Genomic DNA, 18,252 nt, shown 5'->3' on the forward strand with positions numbered 1-18,252 from the left:
GGCGCGAAGTAATAAGGCAGGAGACAAGGAAAGTCACTTTATCATTTACTGTAGTTCAGGTGCAGTTCAGAGGAGATATTACAACTCTCACCAGATTAAAGTCTGCTCTGGAGAATGGAAGTTATCTTTTGTTGCTTTGACTCAGTGTAACCTTCTGCTATTCTAATCCCTTCTGTGACCAAGGCTTTCCAGAGTTTAGAACTTCCCAGTATTGCCTTTACGCACTGTGTATTTCGCCTTCAGCAACTTGCAGCGTGAATCCTGTGTGAAGCAGCTCAAGTTCCCACTTGCACTGTCCTTCACTGATTCCAGGTTATTGCAGTATTTCTGAGGGAAAACACTTTTCTGCTGGTTGTGTAATCCCATGCAGTCTCTCAGCTTACCACCCAGCTCTGAAAGCATGGATGATCTAGGGGCTGGTTCCCTGCTTCTTAGCTCTCACTCCTGGATCAGCCACATGTTATCATGGCATCCCGGTGTACTTCCTCCTTCTTCACCCTGAGAACACAACTCTGCCCCTCCCCCTCCCAGTTAGGGTACGACTGCAAAGCTCGCAGCTTCAGACAAACAAGGGAATGAGGCAAATTGTGTGTGTGTGTCTAGCAGAGAAAGCATAACTCCCATTGCTCACAAAACACATACATAACAGCACATATTTAACCCTTTTGTGGCGATAAAGACGCAGGCCACCACACTACCATCACTATAAATTTTTCAGGATATTTTATGAGGCCATGCAATACGTCTCTTCAAAGGGGTATTGGAGTGCCTCCTTCTAAGTTTTGGCATCCCTTGCACTTAGTGCATGTGCTTTACCAATGTAGTAGACCCACTCCTTAGTAATGGGAAAACATGTTTTTGTGTGGATCCACCTTCTAGCTGAGGAAACATTTTTTTTAAACCAACAGAGCAGATGGGTTCTACTAGTATATGGTCCAGTGCTTTGTTGTGGGCTGTCAGGTGGTCATCACATAGGGAGTTCTCACAGTGCATACAGGATTTCACAGCCAGGACAGGAAAGTTTTCACATAGTGATGAGCGAGTATATTCCTTACTCGAGATTTCCTGAGCAGGCTCGGGTGATCTCTGAGTATTTGGATGTGCTCGGAGATTTAGTTTCTGTCACCGTAGCTGCATGATTAGCGGCTGCTAGACAACCTGAATACATGTGGGGAGTTCCTAACAAACAGGCAATCCCCACTTGTATTCAGGCTGGCTAGCAGCCACAAATCTTGCAGATATGGCGACAGAAACTATATCTCAGAGCACATCCAAATACTCGGAGATCATCTGAGCATGTTCTGGAATTCTCAAGTAACGAGTATGTTCGCTCATCACTATTTGCACAGTAAGTAAAGAAGATCCTGGTTTCCGCCATGTTAGGCTGAGTAGATGTGAAACGCTCCACTATATTCCCCAGCAGGGTTGATGAAATAAAAGTTCTTGATGCTGCTATATTAAATTAATCACATTTTTCATTGCAAGTTCAAATGGATTCTACTCTGTTATAATAATACTGCTCTTACCTGCAATTTGTTTATGCTGAGGTGTGGCAGTGGGCAGGGCCGCCATCAGGGCATTAAGGCCCTGACTGGAGTATGGGGCCCGGTGGGCAGAGGGGGCCTGCATCCGGACCCATCTCATCTGCTCACCGGGCCCCTACCGGCAGGCTAAACCAGGCCCTTAGCGGTGCTGCGGTGCGGCAGTTGACCGCTATTGACATGCGGGCCCGCCGGCCCGCACATCAATAGTTAACAGCCACCAGACAATCGGAGGCTGGCAGCTGACGTCAGCTGCAGTGCGCACTTTGCCGGCGTCTGACGTCATTGTCAGTTGCAGGCGAGTGCACGCTTCAGCTGCATGTAGGGAGCTTCGCTGCTGGAGCGCGGCTAGGTAAGAATAACTTTTTTGGTTTTTTTTGTTTTTTTATTATTTTTATTTTAAGCGGCAATCCGGGGGGCCAGGGGCAGACTGTCACATGGGGGCAGAATGAAAGATATGGGGGCAGAATGCAGAAACGGGGCAGAATGCGGACATGATGGGGGCAGAATGGCAGAATGCTGGACATAGGGGTAGACTGTAACACGAGGCAGAATGGAAACATGGGGGCAGAATGCAGACATGGGGGCAGATTGCTGGATATAGGGGCAGAATGCAGACATGGGGCAGAATGCAGACCTAGGGGCAGATTGCAAGACATGATGGGGCAGAATGCAGACATGGGGCAGATTGCTGGACATGGGGGCAGAATGCAGACATAATGGGGCAGAATGCGAGACATGATGGGGGCAGAATGCAAGATTTGATGGGGCAGAATGCAAGACATGATGAGGGCAGAATGCAGACATGATGGGGGCAGAATGGCAGAATGCTGGACATAGGGGTAGACTGTAACACGGGGCAGAATGGAGACATGGGGGCAGATTGCTGGATATGGGGGCAGAATGCAGACATGGGGCAGAATGCAGACCTAGGGGCAGATTGCAAGACATGATGGGGCAGAATGCAAGACATGATGGGGGCAGAATGCAGACATGGAGCAGATTGCTGGACATGGGGGCAGAATGCAGACATGATGGGGCAGAATGCGAGACATGATGGGGCAGAATGCAAGATTTGATGGGGCAGAATGCAAGACATGATGAGGGCAGAATGCAAGACATGATGGGGCAGAATGCAAGACATGATTGGGGCAGAATGCTAGACATGATGGGGGCAGAATGCGAGACATGGGGGCAGAATGTGAGACACTGAGACAGAATGTGAGACACGGGGGCAGAATGCGAGACATGGGGCAGAATGTGACAGTGAGATGTAGGAGGGGGCAGAATGTGAGGCACGTGGGCAGAATGTGATAGTAAGACACAGGAGGTGGCAGAATGTGACAGTGAGACACAGGAGGGGGCAGGATGGGATACACATGGTGCAGGATCATGGGGCAGGTTGGATACGATGGAAACAGATAGGGAGATCATATGGGGTACAATGGATACTCATAAGGGCGGGATGGGAGAACATGTGGCTGAAACCAGGAATGAGACACACGGGGGCCAGGATGGGGAATATTATTACCATAGGGGCTAATTAAGGGATATTATTACTGCATGGATTTATTTTTTTTATTTTTTGAGTATACTGTTTTAAATGGGGGAAGGTCCTGTTATTGTGTAGAGTGATACTATGTTGCCTTTTTTTCTTCATGTGATGTAATGTAGAAGTTGGGAAAAAAATAAGTAATGTGTTCTGCAAGCGGAGCTCTAGATAACTGTGTTATTTCCTGCAGAGATGAGCCCTGGCTGGAAGAAGTGATAGTGATCTGTGCTGGATGAAAGATGAAAAGCAAGGATGAAGGACTTCACCTAGAGACATCACTGGTGAGTTAGTGCATTACCTATACGCTGACACTATACACTGTATACTATATACAGAGGTCCTGTGTATAATGTCATTGATCACTGCATTACCTGTACACAGACACTGCATACTAAGTACAGATCTCCTGTGTATAATGGCACTTATGGTGATAATATGTTTTTTTATTACTGATCAGTATTGTAGTATTCAGTCACTATGTGGTGGTAATAAGTGGTCTGGACATGGTGTTGTGGTATTTGTCCCTTGTATGTGCTATTATTTGGTCACTTTGAGGTGGTAATATGTGGTCTGGTCATGGTGCGGTGGTATTTGTTCCTTGTATGTGATATTATTCGTCATTTTAAAAATTGAATAATAAATAAAAATATACCTAAATTGTATTGCATATTTTAACAAATATTTAATAGGTTAGCATAGAGTAGAGCTCGGCCAAAAGTGTCTACAGTGTTGTGATGGCGACTTAAAAAATCTTTTGGCCAAAACAAAAGCTGCCGGCTATATGTATGATCTGGTGATGGAAACTGTTAATGTGTGATTGTGTCAGGATCCTGTCAGCGCCAGCGTGCAGCCTCCGCTGAGCAAGGACTCACCCACACTGTAGGGGGGACTGGGGTTAGGTACAGCCGGAAAGCACAGATACACAAGGCCTGTGGACGCTGAAGTTTAGCAAGCAGTCACAGGACCTAAGGTCATGAGAATGCAAGGGGGCGGGGCTTAGCATCCTGCTTTCAGAGATGGCAGGACACTATACAGAAATACTCAGAGTCAGGCAAAACGGAGGTCATACACAGAGATATTAGTGAAGTACCAGGGATGAGACAGAACGGATAGTCAGGGCCAAGCAGAAGTCAAAACCAAACAGACATAGAAGGTACCAAGCAGAATCCAAAGCAATATCCAGAGAACAGACCGAGTCGTACACAGAGAATCAAGCAACCAGAACACAGCACAAACACACTCAGGGGTCACCACACAATGCCAAGGGCGAAAGTATAACTGACGGGGATGGGAGCGTCCTGAGGCTATAAGAAGCCTCTCCCAGAACCAGGCAGAGGCCACCATTATAGCCCCAGGTGTGCAGGTAAGCCTGCACTGGGATCACAACCTTTAACCCCAGAAATGCCAGTCATCAGCACTGATTCCAGACATTAACCCCACTTGTGCAAGTCAAACCCGCACTGAGATCATGACAGATTGGTGAGAAGTGGAGTTTTTCCAAGAGAGAGAGGTGGGACTGTGGACAATTTGAGGGGTGGAGGTGGGACTGGGGTGGAGCCTGGGTGGAGTCTAAAGGGGGCCCCGAAAATTTTGCCAGTATGGGGCCCCGAAATTCTTAGTGGCAGCCCTGGCAGTGGATATGGCATATGACAGGCATCTTGTCAGGGATTATTTCCTTGAAAATTTTAAACCTTGCTCTTGCTTTTTTCCATGTACTCATTGACCCATTCATGTTTTTTATGGTAATCTGTACTCTGAAATTCATCAAAGCTGCCAGTGTTACTTGCGTTCCTCCAGACTTTGTTGCTGCCATGCACAATAAAAATCTTTTCAGTGCAGGTTCAAAAACCTCCCATATTCTACAATAATACTGCTCTTATCTGCAATTCATTTACGGTGAGCTGTGGCAGTAGGAATAGCTTATGACAGGCATTTAGTCAGGGATTATTACTTCATAAATTCTAAGTCTTGCTGTTGCTTGTCTCCATTCACTCATTGACCGATTCATGTTTTTTATAGTAATGTGTACTCTGAAATACATCAAAAATACCAGACTTTGTTGCTGCCATATACAATAAAATATCTTTACAGGGCTGGTTCACATCCCTTCTACATTCTACAATAATACTGCTCTTTCTTATCTGCAATTCATCTACGGTGAGTTGTGGCAGTAGCAGGAATAGTGTATGACAGGCATCTAGTCACAGATTATTGCTTTATAAATTTTAAGCCTTGCTGCTGTTTTTTACATGCACTCATTGACTAATTCATGTTTTTTACGGTGTTCTGTAGTCAGAAGTTCCTCAAAGTAGGCAAAATTCACTGATCTATTGTGTCCATTCACAGTTTCTCTGTTGCGTCAGTATGTAAGAGGTAGTGGTGGGAGACTTTATGCTACTGGAACAAGAATTACCACTTCTGGACTCTCTAGTACTTTGGTTTCATCTATTTCTTGGTGCTTCTTGAAGAAAGTTTGGGATCATTGTCCTTCTGGAAGACACATGACCTACTTATTATTATTATTATTATTACTTCATTACTTCAATGCAAACCCAGCTTACTGATGCCGGGCACTAATTGCAACCCAAAATCCTTTGGAAATCTTCACACTTCATGGTGCCTTGCACACAGTCAACTCATCCAGGGCCAGAGGCAATAAAACAACCCCAACATATTTTTGAACCTCCACCATATTTGACTGTAACTACTGTGTTCTTTTATTTGTAGGCCTCATTCCATTTAGAGTAAACAGTAGAATTATGTTCTTTACCAAAAAACTCTGTCTTGGTCTCATATGTCCACAAAACCTCTGTTGGCCCTCTAACAATAGAAAGGGCCAGCAGATGGCCCTTTAAAAAAAAGTGACTTTCAATGTGTCTGATCATGTCTCACACACCACATGGTCAGATTAGGTATTAAAATTATAAAATTACATTTCCTGTAGAATGTTTGCTTTCACAATTGAAAGCAACGCAAATGAGAAAAAACACAGCAAAAACACTGCGTGTGAACTTAGCCCAAAGTGTGAAGGAGCATTTTTTAGCCTCACATTTATTTTGCCTTATATACAAGTCATTATCCTGGAAAGAATGTTTCTCAACATTTTTCCCAGTCAAATAATTTTATCTTTGGTTTTATGTTTTATTGTCAGTCCTTTAAAGTGCTATATTACTCTGACAACATCGTACTCAGCATTGACCTGGGATACCGCTTGATGGCCCTACAAAAATTTTGAGCGAGGGCTGCATAATAAACCAGTTGATATGGGGTTAGTTATTATGACCCCGGCGGCACTTAAAAGCCACAAAATAAAAATAAAGATGCATTCAAACACTGGGAAAAAAGCACAAATGCACCTCTTGTGTGAATAAATGGAAAAAAAGGTTTGAGGTGTTCTTTCCCCAGGATGGGTTGGAGAAGTTTCCCTCACATGGTTCAATAATTTTCATTGGTAAAGGTCTCCAAGAGTATAAAAATATTTTGAAGCCTCGGGGCTGCCTGATGCACTGAGCCGTCACAGGAGGAACTGCTGCCCACCTTAGCTGAATCAAAATCGGAGTCGGTTGCCTGAATGTCCTTGTTGTGCCAATTGTACCTCGAGTTGTGGCCTTGAATCCGGGACTCCTTGCTGTTGGCCACAGAATTCCCATTCCTAAATGTACTGCAAATTTTTTCTGAGTCCCTACTCTATGTGTGTTCCAGGGTGTATCGGAGTGCCTCCTTCTAATTTTTGGAAGCCCTTGCACGTAGTGCATACGCTTTATCAGTCTCGGAGTCCCACTGCTTCTAAATTGTGAAAAGAAAATTCTGAAATTTCTGAGGCCATTATCTAATTATATTCCAGGGTGTATTGCAATCCCTCCTTTCAATTTTTGATAGGCCTTGCACTTACTGAATAAGCTTCATCAGTTTTGGAGTCCCACTCCTTACAAATGGGAAACATTTTCAGAAATCTCTTTTCCTTAGTGTAATGTAAAACCGCAGAGGTTTTTTTTTAGAGAAGTAGCATGTCAATTCTTTCAGCCTTTTTGCAGTATTTTTGCACCATTAAAAGCATTGAGAAAGTGCAAAAACGCTATGTGTGAACATAACCTTAGAGGTGGAGGAAGCGTTTTTTTTTTATTTCACAATTTTTTTCATTTGCCTATTATACAAGTCAGTATACTGGAAAGAATATTTCCTATCCTTTTTTCCAGTAAAATCCATTTCATCTTTGGTTTGGTATGTTTTTTTGTCAGTCTGTAAAAGTGGAGTAATAGGATCCCGTTACACTAAACGACGCACCAACGATCCCGACAACGATATGACCTGGTCAGGGTCGCTGGGGCATCGCTGGTGAGCTGTCAAACAGGCAGATCTCGCCAGCAATCAGGACAAGCGAGGATGCTGGTATCCAAGGTAAACAGCGGGTAACTAAGCACCGCACGCGCTTAGTTACCCACTGTTTACCTTGGATACCAGCTCCCAGCATCTGATTACAGTACTGGGAGCTCGCTGATCATTGGTCTCCTGCTGCCACACGCAGCGATGCGTGCTGGCCAGCGGGAGACCAACGATCAAACAATGGCCCAGGACATTCCTGCACGATCAGCGATACCCGGCATGGGGGGCCGGTCGCTGATTCGTGCCACACACAGCGAGATCACTGGTGAGATCGCTGATGTGTCACAAAATTGGTGACTCATCAGCGATCTCGCTAGCGATCTCGCTTAGTGTGAAGTACCCCATACTCTGACAACATTGTTCCTAGCAGCGACCAGAGAGTCAGAGATGCGCCCAGTCACCTTCCCCCTGCTGTTCCCTTTCCTTTTCAGCATAGTTTCCATTTCAACAGTTTTCATGCCCCCTCCAGCCTTCATGGGAGAGTCCGCCAGAAAAATGCTTCCCTTTGACTTCCATTATGCTCGTTACTCTCCAAAAAAGAGGGTCCAACTATTATTAACACACAGTTTTGAATAAGATGTCTAACAAACTCGTATAGGAGTGAGAGTCAAGTGTTCAAGATCAAATGCCATGTGCATGGATCTCAAAGCGAGAAGAAAAAAGATCCCTTTATCTCTTCAATGTCTAATAATACATTATTTATTTATTCTCAGAATGTTCGAACAATCTCAAACCATGCTGAGACAACAGCTAGAGAGACATATTTTTAGACCTGTGATGCATGAAACATGCATTTCTGTTTATGATATCTTCCATTGACTTATTCTTTGAAATGTAAATGTATAAGAGATACACACTCCTATTTATGCTGCAGGTATCAGCAGATACTGTGGGCAGCCTAGCTACAAGCATAGAAACCAAGAGTGTTTGTGCACAGAAACAGATATTGAATTGTCTCTAAGTGATTGCTTGCCAAAGAGAGCTGGGGGGAATACATATGAAGTCATATGTAGACAGATTTTGATGGTATATGTTTTTGCTGTCTTTAACCCCTTACCGATATGCGCGCTACATATATTGCTCTGCGGGAGCTGCATTCCCGCAAACATCAGTTTATGTATGGCGCACAATCGCGCAGCCTCACAATGAGCACCGCGGTGATCTAGTGCAGGTGTCATCTCTGTGTGAGAGCTGATGTAAGGCGGCCAGGGTGGTAGTCGTAGCAACTGGCTTTACTGTTTCCACCCCCTGAAGCCTCACAGATGAAACAACAAGTCCTTTCTGCTGTGTGTGCAACAAAACACTTACGGTCACTGTCCAGTTCTCTTCAGGTCCCGTCACTCCCGTTTCACAAAAATATCTCAGAGTCACAAGTCTTTTCAAACAACACAACTTTACTGGGCAGCAGCATCTTTGTCTCATAGACAGCACATTTCAATCAGAGTCTCACATCCTGTGCTTTCCCTGTCATCTGGACAGGTACTGTTCCTTCTAGCAGCTCCCACTGCCTGGCAATCCCAGCCACATCTTTTGTACAGTCTGTGTCCCTTCTATTCCCTCCCGTCACCAGCTCCTTATCTGCCCCTTGTACGGCTCCGGGGGAAGAGGTGCCAGGAATGCTTCCACTGCAGTTCCTGACCTGGTCATAGACCCCAGATCCTGCTTAGGGATGATCTTATCGAGCTGGTGCCTGTCAACACTGTTCTCCTTCCTGGGGCCCCTTACAGCCATCCACAGCATTATCCTCATGGCCTATAATCCTCTGCTCTTCTATCACTGCTCATACATCCTGCCCTTCGGCAGGTTGCCTGTGCATCTGACACAACCAAGAAGTATCCTGACTAAACTCCCCTCCTCTGTGCTGCCCCTTCCATCTAGTTAACCCCTGTGCTGCCAATCTCCTAACCTATTCTATAATACTCTCTATCTCTAGTCCTTAATTCTATAATGCCCCCTCTATTCTACCCCACTATGGTCCTTTGTTAAGATCTTATTCTATCCTTAAGCCAATAAACAGTACATGATAGATACAATATCTAAACATTACATTACAGCACATGACATTACAGTGTATAAACATTCATAAACAATGAGGTGCTGCATGTGACTGTGTGAACAGCGTCCCGAAGAGAAAAGGCACGTGAGGTTCCTCGCCACCTCCTTACACTGACATCCCACAGCAATGCCCACGATCGGTGCTTGCACCAATCACAGGCATTTAACCCCTCTGATGCTGCTGTCAGTAGTGACAGCAGCATAAAGGAGCATCGCACATTAAATGAGCTCCCTGTGCGCTTCCGTCAGGACAATGTGATGTGATCGCACTCTCCTGATGGTCTCCATGGAGACCCCCAGCTGTAAGATGGCTGCGGGATCCATCGGGGTCCTGCATGGAAGGTCTTTCCCTGCCTGTCAGATGCTGCTCCGATACTCTGCTGTGCCGATGCATTGCAGAGTGTCAGAGAAGTGATCTCATACTCTACAGCAGGTGTGGGCAATTAATTTTCCCGAGGCGCCACATAAGAGACCATGACTGTTGTGGAGGGCCAAACCAATAGGATGAAATTACTTCTACTCAATATTAATATTGATATATTATAATTAATATATCATTGATAATAATATTAATTGTATCACTTAATATTGAGCATAATTAAGTATGTTGACATCCCGCTATATATTGTTTGAACCTGAGTACATCCCCTCCCTATACAGTATATACTGCATGAGCCCTACACAACCTCTCTATATATACTGCATGAGCCCCACTCAGCCTCCCCCATATACAGAATGAGCCCCATACAGCTTTCTCATATGCAGCATGAGCCTCACACAGCCTCCCTATATACACTACATGAGGCCCCCACAGCCTCCCTATATACAGCATGAGGCCTCACACAGCCTCCTTATATACAGCATGAGGCCCCCACAGCCTTCCCATATACAGTTGTGCTCAAAAGTTTACATACCCCGGAAGACATTTTACATTCTTGGCATTTTTTAAGAGAATATGAAAACTTTTTCTCCACTCATGGTGATTGAGTGAAGCCATTTATTGTCAAACTACTATTGTTTTTCCTCTTTTTAAATCATAATGATGTAAGGGAGTGTACTGGACCATGTAATAGTCTACTCCCTTTCTTTGTGTTGATACTGTTGTAATTAATCTACAGGGTGGGCCATTTATATGGATACACCTAAATAAAATGGGAATGGTTGGTGACATCATTTTCCTGTTTGTGGCACATTAGTATATGGGAGGGCGAAAACTTTTCAAGATGGGTTGTGACCATGGTGGCCATTTTGAAGTCGGCCATTTTGGATCCAACTTTATTTTTTCCAATGGGAAGAGGGTCATGTGACAAATCAAACTTATTGAGAATTTCACACGAAAAACAATAGTGTGCTTGATTTTAACATAACTTTATTCTTTCATTAGTTATTTACAAGTTTATGACCACTTAATAAATGTGTTCAAAGTGCTGCCCATTGTGTTGGATTGTCAATGCAAGCCTCTTCTCCCACTCTTGACACACTGATAGCAACACTGCAGAAGAAATGCTAGTCTAAGGGGGTCAGATTCCATGTAGGAATGCTCGGACCTGACACCCATAATGTGGTGGTGCATCATCTTGCTGGAAAAACTCAGGGAACATGCCATCTTCAGTGCATAAATAGGGCAACACATCATGTAGCAATTTCAGATATCCAGTGACATTGAGGTTTCCATTGATGAAGAATGGCCCCACTATCTTTGTACCCCATATACCACACCATACCATCAATTATGGGTGTCAGGTCTGAACATTCCTACATGAACAGTTTCCTGGAAAGTGGATTGGTCATTGTGGGCCAGTTGAATGCCCACCAAGGTCTCCCGATCTGACCCCCTTAAACTTTTATCTTTGGGGTCATCTGAAGGCAATTGTCTATGCTGTGAAGATACAAGATGTGCATCATCTGAAACAACATATACTGGAAGCCTGTGCTAGCATTTCTTCTGCAGTGTTGCTATCAGTGTGTTAAGAGTGGGAGAAGATAGTTGCTTTGACAATTCAACACAATGGGCAGCACTTTGAATGCATTTTATAAGTGGTCATAAACTTGTAAATTACTTATGAAAGAATAAAGTTCTGTTAAAATCAAGCACACCATTGTTTTTCTTGTGAAATTCTCAATAAGTTTGATGTGTCACATGACCCTCTATCCCATTGAAAAAATAAAGATGGATCCAAAATGGCCAACTTCAAAATGTCCACCATGGTCACCACCTATCTTGAAAAGTTTCCCCCCTCCCATATACTAATGTGCCACAAACAGGAAGTTGATATCACCAACCATTCCCATTTTATTTAGGTGTGTCCATATAAATGGCCCACCTTGTATATGGCTGCTATGTAAATGGTGTTGCTTAATGCTGTGTATTGTATCTATTGCTAATATTTGTAGTTTTATTAATGAAAGCATAGTACCCATTTTTGGCCACAAGATGGGGGTGTTATAGGATATGTAATGTAAGATAATGAAACCAGTTAGGAAGCAGTTAAACATAGGAGCGGTCAGTTGCAGGTAAGAGAGGGAGAACTTCCTCAAAGGAGTCAGACAGGCCACGTTGCCCATATCGCCTACACGGGATTAAGTGCCCAGAATTATAGTACGGACTTAAGTGTACAGAATCGTAGCAGTGACCCCACAATGTTTAAGGGAGAAGCCCAACCATCCATAGCAACATGCCAGAATAGCAGAGGATCACAACAGGCTTGAGAACAGAAGCTTAAGGCAGAAACAGTGGCAACACAGGCACGCAGGTGGATCCATTATATGGTAACTTATAGCTTGGGCTGATGCCCTCAGATCAGGGGCAAAACGGCTGAGGGAACTTCCAAATGCAGTAAGTATGGACCAGGAGAACTCTGTGTCAGCACAGGAGACAGTACAAAAGGGCAGGTCACTCGCCATGTGGCAACTGACTTTGGGAACAGATGATATTATGTCTGGGGTGAAACAGGCAGAGGAGTGTCTAACCGTGGCAGAGCTAAACAGGGAGGACGCTGAGGAACCGTATAAGGCATTCTGACCTGGGAACATGCTGAGTGACAGTGAGAGAAGTATAGGGAAAGAGGAAGAGATGTGTAATGTGGAACATGTGAATAATGCTGTGAAATACTTGGATGTGCTGCAAAATTAATACAGTAAAGTTGTGCTTTTGAAAGTTGAAGTGGACTGTGACTCAATTCATGCGAAAATGTTGGCAAACAGCCTTCAGTGGCACAGAAGAGATCCGGATGACGCTGGACCTGAAGTCACAGGCATGCTGACTAATGGACATTGTTTTCAAGTGATGGGAGGCCAGGGCACAGATGCCCCGGTGTTCTCAGCTATGACTACGGTCCTGGTCCTCCCTCACACTTGGCGTAGTTGGCAGGATGCCGACACTGTGCAATGCGGAGAAACCACGAAGAAAGGAGAAGCTAATATGATCAGAAAAAGTGCGGATGAGGATGATACAAATGTGATGGACTTGTCTAAAACCCCATGTGTGACTGACATGGTGATAATAAAGATGGCGGCCATGAAGATGGCACCAAAAAGGAGAACAACAACATGGATCTCACTCTTCATGGGCATGCTGATGCTGAATTGGTGCTAAAACAGGCCTGGTTACATTCTATGGTCCGCCCCTGATGGGTGCAGATGAAGAGAAAAAGACCCTGCCCCTCTCTACCTAATGCAAGGAAATGGGTGGAGTGGTCGGAGGCGGCCCCACCTTGGAACGGGTGGGGTCCAGAAGGAAACGCTGAGTGCAGCTGCGCGGCGCCATTGTGTGATCCGGTACCAGCAGCGATGGAGCACTCGTGCACCTGGCACTGCAGAGGAGTAGGCTGCGTGGAGTGGAGGTGGCAGCAGGAGGCAGCGAAGAACCAAGCCGGATGGCTTACCGCAGGACTAACAGCTGCTGGAGGAATCGGCGGTGGAGAACAACAAATTTTGGGGTCCATTTTTTCCTGTTACCCTTGTGGAAATATAAAATTTGGAGCTAAAAAAGTGGGGAAAATGGGGGAAATGTGATTTTTTCATTTTCATGGCTTTATGTTATAAACTTCTTTGAAGCACCTGGGGGTTCAAGGTGTTCATTACACATCTAGATAGGTTGCCTAAGGTTTCCACTGTTTTGACACATCTGTGGCTCTCCAAATGCGACACGATGTCCGCTAATTATTCCAGTAAATTTTACTTTCAAAAAGTCATATGGTGCTCCTTACCTTCCAAGCCCTGCTGTGCACAAAAACAGTTGTTTTCCTCCACATACTGGGTATCTGCGCACTTAGGAGAAATTGCTCAACAAATTGTGCAGCAATTTCTCCTTTTACCCTTATGAAAATGCAAAATTTGGAGCTAAAAAAGATTTATCTGGGAAAAATTTGATTTTTCTTATTTACATGGCTCAACATTATAAACTTTTGTGAAGCACCTGTGGGTTCAAGATACTCACTACACATCTAGCTAAGTTTCCTAAGGGGTCTAGTTTCCAAAATGGTGTCACTTGTTGAGGGTTTCCACTGTTTAGGCACATCAGGGGTTCTCCAAAAATGACATGGCATCCGCTAATTATGCCAACAAATTTTCCATTCAAAAAGTGAAATGGTGCTCCTTCCCTTCCGAGCCCTGCCGTGTGCCCAAACAGTAGATTTTCCCCAACATATGGGGTATTGGCATGTTCAGGAGAAGTTGCACAACAAAATGTATGGTCCATTTTCTCCTGTTACCATTACAAAATTTAGAAAAATTAGGTCTAAAGGAAAATTTTTGTGAAAGAAATTAAATGTTTATTTTTTCCCTCCACATTCCAAAAATTCCTGTGAAGCACCTGAAGGGTAAATAAACTTCTTCATTGTGGTTTTGAGTATGTTGAATGGTGCAGTTTTTAGAATGGTATCACTTTTGGGCATTTTCTGTCATATAGACCCCTCAAAATCACTTCAAATCGAAGGTGGTTCCTAAAAAAATTGTTTCACAAATTTTGTTGTAAAAATGAGAAATCGCTGGTCAACTTTTAACCCTTATAATTTCCTAACAAAAATAAATTATGTTTCAAAAATTGTGCTGATGTAAAGTAGACATGTGGGAAATGTTATTTATTAACTATTTTGTGTGACATGACTTTAATTTAAGGGCATAAAAATTAAAAGCTTGAAAATTGCAAAATTTTCAAAATTTTTGCCAAATTTCAGTTTGTTTTATCTTTACAAATAAACACAAGTTCTTGGCAGCGGAATATTCAGGATACCATCCAAGCGTCTGACAACAGAGATTATTTATTCAGGAACAAAAATGAACAATATATGATATGCTTAACAGATCAGGAATAAATCATTTGTGTGTCTCTATCTGTGCAGCATGTACTGCAGGCTGCTTCTCTCATACACAGGCACAGGAAAAACAGAAAATACTGTCACATGCTTTCCCTATGTGAGCCTCTGGGAGTTTTTTTTTAAACTTTATAAACAGCATACAAATCTAGCAACTGAACACTCATAGACAGGGATGAAGTTGATACACCAAACATATTCCAACACCCCCACTCAACAAATACTTATCCTGTTAGTCCCACTGCGGTTCTGAAGTCCACAAACTTGGCTTTTGATAGTGGCTTTGTCATACCATTAGCTATCAGCTTGTCAGACTCTCAATAAACAAACTCGAGTACACCACATTCCACTAAGTCACATAAGTGGTGATGTTTTACATCAATGTGCTTAGTCCTTGCACTAATCTTCTCACTGCTGGCAAGTTTAATGCATTCTTGGTTGTCCTCATAGCTAACAGTTGGTTGAGCTAATGGCTTGCCGAAATCTTCCAAAAGTTGTTTCAACCAAATTACTTCTTGACTTGCATAAGCAGCAGGCATATATTCTGCTTCTGTAGAAGATAATGCAACTGACATTTGCTTTCTGCTGGACCAAGAAATTGAATTTTCTCCTAACTTGAACAAATAACCACTTGTTGATTTCCAATTACTTGAATCTCCAGCCCAATCTGTATCCACATAACTCCTGAGAGTGAGATCTCCTGATGCAGATATCTTAAGATTTAGCCTTTGAGTTTCTTTAATATATTGAAGAATTCTCTTAATTACATTCCAGTCTCTTTGGCGTGGCTTGCTTACACATCGGCAGAGATTTGCGATTGTAGCTGTGATATCCGGACGAGTTGTGGATACTATGTACAGAAGCGCCCCCACTGCTTGTCTGTAACTCTCGTTGCTGGGTAGCAGATCTTCTTCTCCTTCCACCTTTAAGTAGGACGGATCCATTGGTGTTGACGCACCTTTGGCTTCTGACATTCTAAACTGGTTTAGTATTGCAAACATTTTAGAACTTAGGTTGAGAAGAAAACTCCCATCTTCCTCTCTCTGAATTTGGATTCTCAAATAATATGTCACATTTCCAAGGTCCTCAGACTTAAAGTGCTGGTTGAGAATTTCACTAAGTTTTGCAATTTCCCTTTCATCTTGATGTCAGATAATTACATCGTCTACATATAGGAGAACATTCATCCACTCCTTCGCTACATTTTACGTATACAAACATGGATCACCTTGAGTGGATCAGCTTGAGATCTTTTAAATCCTTCATCGATCAAAACTTTGTTCATTTTCAAGTTCCAAACTCTCACCAACTGCTTAAGTCCATAGAGAGATTTTTGCATTTTACAAGCAAGGTGCTCTTCACCCTTTTCAATATATCCCTCAGGTTGGCTCATGTACAACTCTTCTTCAAAGTTACCATCTAGGAAGGCTGTTTTGATGTCAAAATGTCTCACTGTCATCTGCTGAACTGCAGCTACGGACATTAAAGTTCTGAATGTGGTTTGCTTCACAAATGGAGAAAATGTAGCATCATAATCTTCACCATACTTTTACCCTTTTGCGACCAATCTTGCCTGAAACCGGTGAACTTTTGCTTCTGAGTCATATTTGTTTTTGAAGACACACTTACATCCAATAGCTCTTTTTCCTTGTGGTAGCTCAGATAGCTCCCATGTCTGGAGTTGGTGAAGAGACTCCATCTCCTAATTAGTGGCATTTATCCACTTCTGCTTCTCGTGAACAGGCAGTTTTTTCATCTCTTGCCATGACTGTGGCTCTGGTTCAGGAAGTGTTCTGAGTCTGACCATATAAGAATGGCATCTAGCTGGGATACCTTTGTTTGGCCTTTCTGATCTCCTGATTGGAGGTTGACTTGGTTCTTCTGTGTCTTCCTTGGTGGCTTCAGAGCTTAGCCACACTTCAGTGTTTTCCTTTTGGTGTCTGGATTTGGTGATTGAGATTCTTGTTCTTTCTTCTTAGGTTGAATAACTGGTGTAACTTCATGGAATTTGTGCGATACAGAGTTTTCATAAATCACTACATCTCTGCTGATTGTTACTGTGTTGGTCTCTGGATGCAGGATTCTGTATGCCTTTTGAGTTTTGCTGTAGCGCACCAGGACTCCTTGCTTGCATGTGATTCTCACTTGGAACGTTTTTCTTTGGGAATATACATAAATATTTTGCTTCCAAATATCCTGAGGTGCTTCAGGTTAGGCTTCTCGCAGTTCCATAGCTGATATGGAGTTTTATTCGTGGCTTTACCTGTCACTCTGTTTTGAAGCTAGCAAGCTGTCATGATGGCTTCTCCCCAATACGTTGTAGGTAGATTCGCATCAAACAACATACTTCTTCCACTTTCACAGAGAGTATGGTTCGTTCTCTCTGCAATGCTATTTTGTTCTGGGTTGTATGGAATGGTAGTCTGGAACACGATTCCATCCTTTTTCAAAATGGTTTGCACCTAACCACTTGCATATTCAGTTCCATTATCTTCATGCAGGGCTTTTGGCATTCTTCCAAATTTGTTAAACACTACAGCAAGATATTCTTCAAGTTTCTGTGGAACTTCATCCTTACTGTGAAGCAGGTAGGTGACTGTATATCTGGAGTAGTCATCAATAAATGTGAGAAAATATCTCTTCTTGCTAGGAGTTTGAACACACATTAAACCACGTACATCTGTATGTATCAGATCCAGTGGCTGTGCAGATCTAGTGGTGTTTATTTTAGGAAGGAGAAAAACAGGTCAGGAAGGTGAAAACAGGCTTTGGGGTGAAGGGGTTAATAATTCAATATGCACTAAAACTCATTGTTTGTTTTATACGGTAACTTATGTAACTTTGTAGTTCAGGGATCATGAGTGTGACTGTAGTATAGTGGAAATTCTTATTGGTACATAAGTCTCATACATACACACACGTACACACACGTACTCTCATACACACACAAACTCACATACACAAACACGTACTCACATACGTATACACACACACTCCAGCCGGCTGTGACTGCATGGAGTGTGGGCAGGCAGCACACACACATGTACGTACACACACACATATGTACACTAACATATTCCGCAGCGCTTTACAGTTTGCACACATTATCATTACTGTCCCCAATGGGGCGCACAATCTAAATTCCCTATCAGTATGTCTTTGGAATGTGGGAGGAAACCGGAGTACCAGGAGGAAACCCACGCAAACACGGGGAAAACATACAAACTCCTTGCAGACAAAACCAAAGGAAAAAACAATGTGTGTATATACCCTAATAAAAATAAATACGTAAAAAAGCAAGTGCATTAAATAACATAGGGTACTTGGTAAACACTATTTTGATCAAAAAAAAAAGTATAAAGCTGTCCCACCACGGCAAGGTGTACCCATTTGAGACAGAAACTAC

Source organism: Dendrobates tinctorius, unplaced genomic scaffold (genome assembly GCF_039654945.1).
Source record: "Dendrobates tinctorius isolate UK_male_01 unplaced genomic scaffold, ASM3965494v1 ptg000064l, whole genome shotgun sequence".
NCBI classification, from domain to species: domain Eukaryota; kingdom Metazoa; phylum Chordata; class Amphibia; order Anura; family Dendrobatidae; genus Dendrobates; species Dendrobates tinctorius.